At 39.0% G+C, this 7,634-nt stretch overlaps 1 protein-coding gene across 1 annotated transcript in view; it reads right to left on the bottom strand.

The window, feature by feature from the left end:
* LOC109468777 (ephrin-B2-like) overlaps positions 1–7,634 on the bottom strand; it is a 154,301-nt gene that overhangs the window by 94,701 nt on the left and 51,966 nt on the right. The gene's annotated exons all lie outside the window — the stretch shown is intronic.

The following is a 7,634-nucleotide window of genomic DNA, read 5'->3' as shown; positions in this document are numbered from 1 at the left end:
GTATTGGCCAGGGTTTGATTCAAATTCCATCAGGGCCCTTTGTAATGCTTCGCACTTCGCGGGGGAATCTGACAGGGAGGTGTCACCTTCTGACTCAATGGCAGCGGCCCTGCGTGCGCCTTTTGTCTCCGTGGTGTTGTCAGCATTTGCATTAGACAAGTTGTCAGTTTTTGAGATGCCGGTTGCTTTCACTACTGTTGTGTCAGACATTTTGTTTTCATGTGAAGGGGTGACTGACGATTTGGCTCTTGGGACATGACAATTTATACAATGGTACATTTCCTCAGTGTCTCTCAAGAGAGATTGGGTGGCACTGTCAAGACCAGTACATTCAAAGTGGGTCCAACTGCTACAGTCACTACAACCCACGAATTCATCACCTTCCACTTCCTGCTTGTTACACACGACACATTTTGTGACTGTTTCTTCACACAGTACGATCTGGGGGCGGTCGGTTTTGTTCGTGATGACTTTCTCTTGGTAGTCGCACTTTTCAGCAATGTCTGACAAGACCATATCTTGCAGTATGTTGTAGTGGGAAACTAGCCATAAGATGTAGCCCGTGCCCTGTATGAGAAGCTTACATGTGTCGTAGATAGTGATGTGCAGGGAACCGATCTCGCTTCCAAGCCGTAGATCGGCGTCGGTGAACGTAGTACTAAACTGGACACCGTTGGTTCCTCTGTCAGTGCCTTTAACTCCATAGTAAGCCTCACACACGACCTTCCATGATGAGACAGAATCCTCAGGAATGTGTACTGTCAGACAGGAAGTGTTGTGGGTTGCGGAGTAACGTTCTAGGTCACGTAGGTAGTCTGGAGTTTTGTGCCGATGGTTCTCGAGGTAGGAGAGAAAGTCGATGCTCACCTTTTTGAACTGGTCACCGGTCTTGGAAAACTTGTAAGTTCTCCTCTCAGCGGGCTTCAGCTTCTTCACAAACTCGCGTTCCTGGTGATACTCCTGGATGAACGTGGTGTATGATCCAAGCGCGTCGGAGTATGTCACCGATTCCGTTAGCTGCAGCGTGTCTAGGGCTCCATTGTTCTCCTGTAGGGAGGGGGACGCGGCGGTCGCCATCTTGGACGCTTGTTGTGCTCTAGACGATGTGTCAAACTAACAAGTAACGAAAACTAGACGAAAACTACGGAATACGTGCTTTTTAATAAAGCACATAAAGCACCATATTTTATTTAACCTTCAAAATGTCACAGCTGCTTATGCTGGTATTAATTGGCCCTGACATTGCGAAGGGTTAACAAGACCAAAATTGAAATTGAGCCCTGACAGTTTCGATCATTTGTTGGCTCCGCCCACCGAATACATAATTTGATATCTAGGTCACCTACTAACCTTACAGATCACCCCATAACATTATCTATACCCACACCAATCAATACCTGACAAAAATTCTCTCGCTTCAAAGCAAGCCACGAAATAATGACATCTAACACTGTAGGCTATGGGTCTATTTTGAATTCACAACATCTTGTTTTTATGATTGTTTTATTAGCCGTGTGATGTGACCTGGATGGTGCGTTATGTTTCTTATGTTTCTTGCTTTTCCCAAATGTGTAGTTTTAGCGTTCCTATGGGTTTGCCGTTAGCGCGCAGAGACGTACAAAATAGCTGCATAAAACCAAGACGGGCTTTCATGGATTTCTAGGTCACGAAACATTTCAATTTATGTTCTGAGTTTTAGGATCCATCCCTCTGTGCATGTTTTTGTAGAATGTTACACAATTTTTACATTAAACTAGAAAGGTAACATTTGCAAGCAAATGCATAATGTTTACCTTTGCATGTGGTCTGCTCTGTTAATTCTTACTCAAACACAATCGTACAAATCCTTCCTGTCATGAAATTACAACATGATGTAACCCAACACGGAGAAGAAGAGAAGAAGAAGAGGAAACGGAGCAAAAACAATATGTTAGATTAGCAACTTTTATGGAAATAATCTGAGGGATTCATGATCAGAGAGTGAAGGTTCAAGCCCCGCTTGGGTATGGGAAAGGGGTGGCATGAGACCTTTAGGATAGGGGTGTATAGCCTATAAGTGTATGGATCGGAGGAGCTTTGGGCATAAGCTTAAGGCATCAAACCTCTGCTCGTAAAAGAACCCAGCACACGTATCAAGAAGAGTAGGGCTGAAAATCTGAGCCATAACATAGCCCTAACAGCTAACTTGAGAAAGCATCATGCTTCATCTCAATTAAGAGTGACTACTTGTATTACCGTTTTACCTTTCAGAATTTTCTATGTTACCATCCATCATTTAAAGATCTCTAAATCCCCTCACTATTAAATACCACTATGAATTAAGCATAAGCCAGTAAACAAGATAATCCTTTTGAACGGAATGATCAATTTGGAAGATTAGACGACAACAGTCACAACACTAATAACCAACAAATACAGTAGGTAGTCTGTTTTTGATTGATCATTTATTTGTCTCCAATGATGAGAAATAGAAAACTTTTTCATTGCTGCAACAAAAATTCATCAATCTGCTACAATTCATATTCAATACAATGTTACAAGGCTGACGGAGTTAGCTGAAAATTTAGGTTATAAGTCCCAATTTACATAGTATTGGAAAGAATATTTTGCCTTTTTGTCATAATGAAGTATACCAACACAGATGAACTTTCATGCTAATTAAGTAATGTTTATAGAGATAGAAAAATTAGTAAAAACGAAGTGGAGAATTGCAAGATCAAACATCCACTTTAAAATTCATCGGCAATGTACACAACTTCCCTTCCTTTATTGACACTTAACAGTACCGCAAGACGAATTGCATCGTCAAACCCCAAAACGAGCCTGAATACATTTTTGCAAATTGGCCCGGTGTCGGAACAGCTTGTTAGAACTAAGATATATGGGTCGAATGTGACAAAATAAGTGTGTGTTATATGTGTATGGCTCATTACGTCCAAACTACTACATGTATTAAGATTACGTACTACCGTTGAAAATTGTTAGAAACCGTCTTGAGGAAAGAATGACAGAGTGGACGGATTGTTTCCAATCCCTGGTTTGACAGAAAACTCTTTTGATTGCCTCATTATTTTGGTTTTGTCGACTATGATAAGCTGAAGACATATTATTTTCCCCGTAGCTACTTCAGAAATTGTCATGTCTGTTTTTTGTAATGATGTTCTATGGAGGTTTGGCAAATGAGCTACATGTATCTTGTTTGAGATGAATATTATAAACTTTGTTGTTCTACTGGAAATTTCCAAACATTCAATTCATGACGTGTACTATAAATACAGAAGAATCATTCCTCAGCTAGCAAATAGTTTTTTTTAGATGTACAACTGTAAAGATGACCAAACACAACAAATTTTTGAGAAAAAATGGCATTATTCTAGTTGAAAAGGCTTTCAGGTCTTTAGAAAGAAATGAGGTCCCACTCTCATGCTTGGTTTCCCTTTTTTGTAGTTATGAAGTGTAAAAATTCAAAAGAAATGGATCAAAAACTGACGAAAGACCATTTTTACAGAAGTAAAACATTAATTTCTCAAGTCTAGCGGTAGATGAAAGAGATGTTATTACCAGTATACCCAGGTAATTAAAATTCCACACAACAGTTAATCTCATTTCACAGGCTTTGAGTATGAAATACCAACTGTCACACTCCTATACTGCCAGTTTTCATGTATATTAAATGTATGTCTCTAACCTAACTTGTGCCTATAACTGCAGTGTTGTTATGGTCTAGTGGCTAGCAATATGTCACAATTCATGGCACTTGATATATTTTATAGTCAGTACCAAGGACAGGGAAATACAGTCAGCACCAGGGACAGGGAAACACAGTCAGCACCAGGGACAGGGAAACACAGTCAGCACTAGGGACAGGGAAACACAGCACCACGGACAGGGAAACACAGTCAGCACCAGGGACAGGGAAACACAGTCAGCACCAGGGACAGGGAAACACAGTCAGCACCAGGGACAGGGAAACACAGTCAGGGACAGGGACAGGGAAACACAGTCAGCACCAGGGACAGGGAAACACAGTCAGCACCAAGGACAGGCAAACACAGGAAAAAATGAAAGATAAATAAATTAAAGGCTTTCAATTTTCTTTGCAACAGCTATGTTTTACTGTTTTTGGTTTTAGTGCATTTGGTTTTAGTGAAATAACAACATCTTCTAGAATCAAAGTATACAGAAATGAAAAGTGTAAAATTCAATTATAGAAATTGAAATAAAATGGCTTGCCTATGCCTTACAGAAAAAGGCCACACAGGCTCCCTCAAAACAGTACCAAAATTAGCAATATTAAAACTCGCCCTGGGGCCTGCAAGAGAGGCTAGTGCTCTTAAATCATGACAGCAACATCCGGGTAAGCAGCAATTTGCCCATCTCTCCTGGACCATCATTCCATGTTATGTGAAAACACTTTTCTGCACTGTTGATTTACTGTATAGTCCATAAGTCATATCCTGTTGAATAAGTGCAGGACCTGTAATCTCTTTGTTTGGGAAACACTGTTTTGTTTTGTATACAGTGAAGAAATGAAGGGTCTGTTGATGTATTGCATGTAATTTACATCCAGGATTAGCAAATTTCGCCTCAGGTACTCAAGGATCAGATGACTTTTTGGGAATCACTCAGAACATGTGTCAGTTAGAAAAATTGAATGGTCAAGCCATACTTTTGTCATTACATGTAGTTTTGTATCTTACTGCCTCGAAGATGTATCAGTGATTTATAAAGAAAAAAGCTCATTTTTTGGTTGTAGCAGCTTGAAAACTGTCATCATAATTGCCCCTCACAAAAGATGATTTTCTGCAAAAATCCTCAAAACCCATCTTATTTTGCTGAATTTTAATTTCATGTCACTTTTTTTGAGAGCAAAAAATGTGAAAATTCAAAATCAAACACCTAATTACAACTCTCTTAGTGCATATCATTCCCTCCTCCTGTTTTCTCCCTCTTGCTCCTTTTTTTCTGGAAAAACTTGCAAGAAAACATGTGGTCTAGCCTTATGCAAGCAGTTCGGATCACTAGATGGCATCTCGTATCCTCAATAGCAGGACTGTTCTGTCTCAATTCTACTAAATCTGCACATCCTAATGTCATAGTTACACCGAATCTGCAAAGGAAAATGCGGTGCTACATATATGTAGGTCATGGGTTGCTGAGCCGTAAGCCCACTACAGTGCAGGCATCTCAATTTGATGGACCGTTGAGCAAAAAGCTGCAAATGGTTCGTACCAAATATAGCGGGGGGAAAAAACGGGAAACAAATTACTCGGACAAAGGTTGGAAATGAAACTCCAATCAGTTGCCATGGCAACAGCAGTCCATCTTTCCTACCCGCTTTCAAAGCTGGTTTACTTGAAACCTAAAAGTTCATGATCGTGACTTATGTGCAACTTTAAAAGCATTCAGTGCGTTGACTTGCCAGCTAATGCATACCTCTGTGTCACAGACCCCACAGCAGTATAATCAAAACATGGATACTACTGCTAGTAATCGTTTGTACAACATTCATAGTTATTACTTTTCTACTGTCAAACAGTTGGAGAAAGAAGTTAACAGGTAAATACATGATGGTTGTAGAAACTACAATACAACTACAAATGTTCCATCTTCTATCTAACCTAACAATTCATATGACCAAATATCTTTGACCTAATATCTTTGGTCATATGAATTGTTCAATTGGAGGTGGATGCAAACTTTTTACTTTAAAACCAGAATGGCACCCAGGCTATTGCCACACAACTTTTCCTATTAAGTCAAATACATCTTATCAAATGCATATTTGAGTCTCTAACTCCTTGTTTCTTGGATGCAAAATGAAACCTTCCATCTTATCAAGCTAATTACATTTTTGTACATATATTAGACTGTTCCTGTATGACTAGTTAATGATACGTTATGATATATAGTCTGATATACATTGTAATCTTGAAGCATTATTATTATCTATTGTCTACAGGGAGCTAAAGATGCATTACAATGAAATTGCTGTCATATATACACATTACACAATGAATTATGACTTCGTTATATTTCAATAAGATTGCATAATTCTTTGGAAAACTCTTGGTAGATTTCTATTGAATTTTATGGAATTGCTCATAAGTTTGATTCTGTTTCATTTTTGCTATTGGAAGATTAGAAATTTAAAGAATTTAAAGATAGCTCAGTGTATAACTGTATGGCTTGTGTGGAAGAAACTTATATTCATTACTTGTACAAAATAATTATGGTATAAAACCTTGTATCTTTTTTTATATCAGACTGGGAAAAAGTTTAAACTGACAGATTTAGATTGATACCATTTTCCACCTATGACCTTGTTTAAGCAACCATGTCACTTTCAGGTTGTCCGTTTTGCATGCAGCCGACACCTACTACATTTTTCTCCCCTTCCTTCCCACAATTATCCCTTGATTGACTTCGATCAATTTCCAGGAGGTGAAACAGAAAGGCTCATCACTAAGCCTGTAGCTAATGTCTGGAGCTGGGGATTGAGTCTTGGGTGATGGGAAGTGTGACGTGCATGGTAATGTACCAGAGAAACTAGAAAGGTAACATTTGCAAAGTAAATGCATAATATTTACCTTCGCATATGATCTGCTCTGTTAATTCTTACTCAAGCATATTCATATATACCAGCATGTATTGTCAGACAGGAGTTCCTCCTGCTATAAAATTGCAACATGATGTAACCTAACACTAGTTACCATGGTAACAGACATCTGGTTTAGGTCATTGACCTTATTTGTTTGGAGAAGAAGAGGAGGAGGAGGAAGAAGAAACTGAGCAAAAACTATATGTTTCCTTTGGTAAACATAATCAAGGCCACTTATTCTAACTGATTTTCTGTTACCAACAATAATTTGCTTTAATTTGTTTGGCCTTTCTAGACTTAACGAATTATAATTTTCTTCATTGTAAGGTTTAAAGAACAATTGTAGCATTCAGCGGTAGAATTAACCATCTTGTTGCCTACAAGTGAATGCAGAGGTTTTCCCAATAACCTCCACTGAGAAGTCATCACATACTCTAGCTCACAGATTTTCTGTTACCAACAATAATTTGCTAAACAAGTTGATAATGATAACGAATGATAACTTTCTTCATTGTGCAGTTTAAAGAACAATAATTGTAGCATTCAGCAGCAGAATTAACCATGTTGCCTACAAGTGAATGCAGAGGTTTTCCCAATAACCTCCACGGAGAAGTCGTCACTGATTCTTACTGATGTTGTTAAATAATTTGCTTCGTTAATGATCATGAATGATAATTTTCTTAATCATGAGGCTTAAAGAACAATTGTAGCATTCAGCGGTAGAATTAACCATCTTGAACGGATTCTGATGCAACTTGAGACTGTATTTTAGTCTCAAGATGACACTTTTTGTGGATCAGTACCTAGCGTAGGGTATATCTGTCCTATCTCCCACTATAATACAGGGTTTTGTAGTCTTTACCCTTTATTTGTACTTGTACATAGCCATTTCACTGACTGGCATTCCTTGGCTGGAATTCCAGCGGCGCTGCAAAACACTGGCTGGAATTCCAGCGGCGCTGCGAAACACTGGCGCTGCGAAACACTGGCTGGAATTCCAGCAGCGCTGCCCTGGCTGGAACTCGGGCAGCCC

This window comes from Branchiostoma belcheri, unplaced genomic scaffold (assembly GCF_001625305.1).
Source record: "Branchiostoma belcheri isolate BF01 breed outbred unplaced genomic scaffold, Haploidv18h27 scaffold2, whole genome shotgun sequence".
Lineage (NCBI taxonomy): Eukaryota > Metazoa > Chordata > Leptocardii > Amphioxiformes > Branchiostomatidae > Branchiostoma > Branchiostoma belcheri.
Note: the sequence above shows the minus strand (reverse complement) of the source record. Positions and strands in the feature narration are given on the sequence as shown.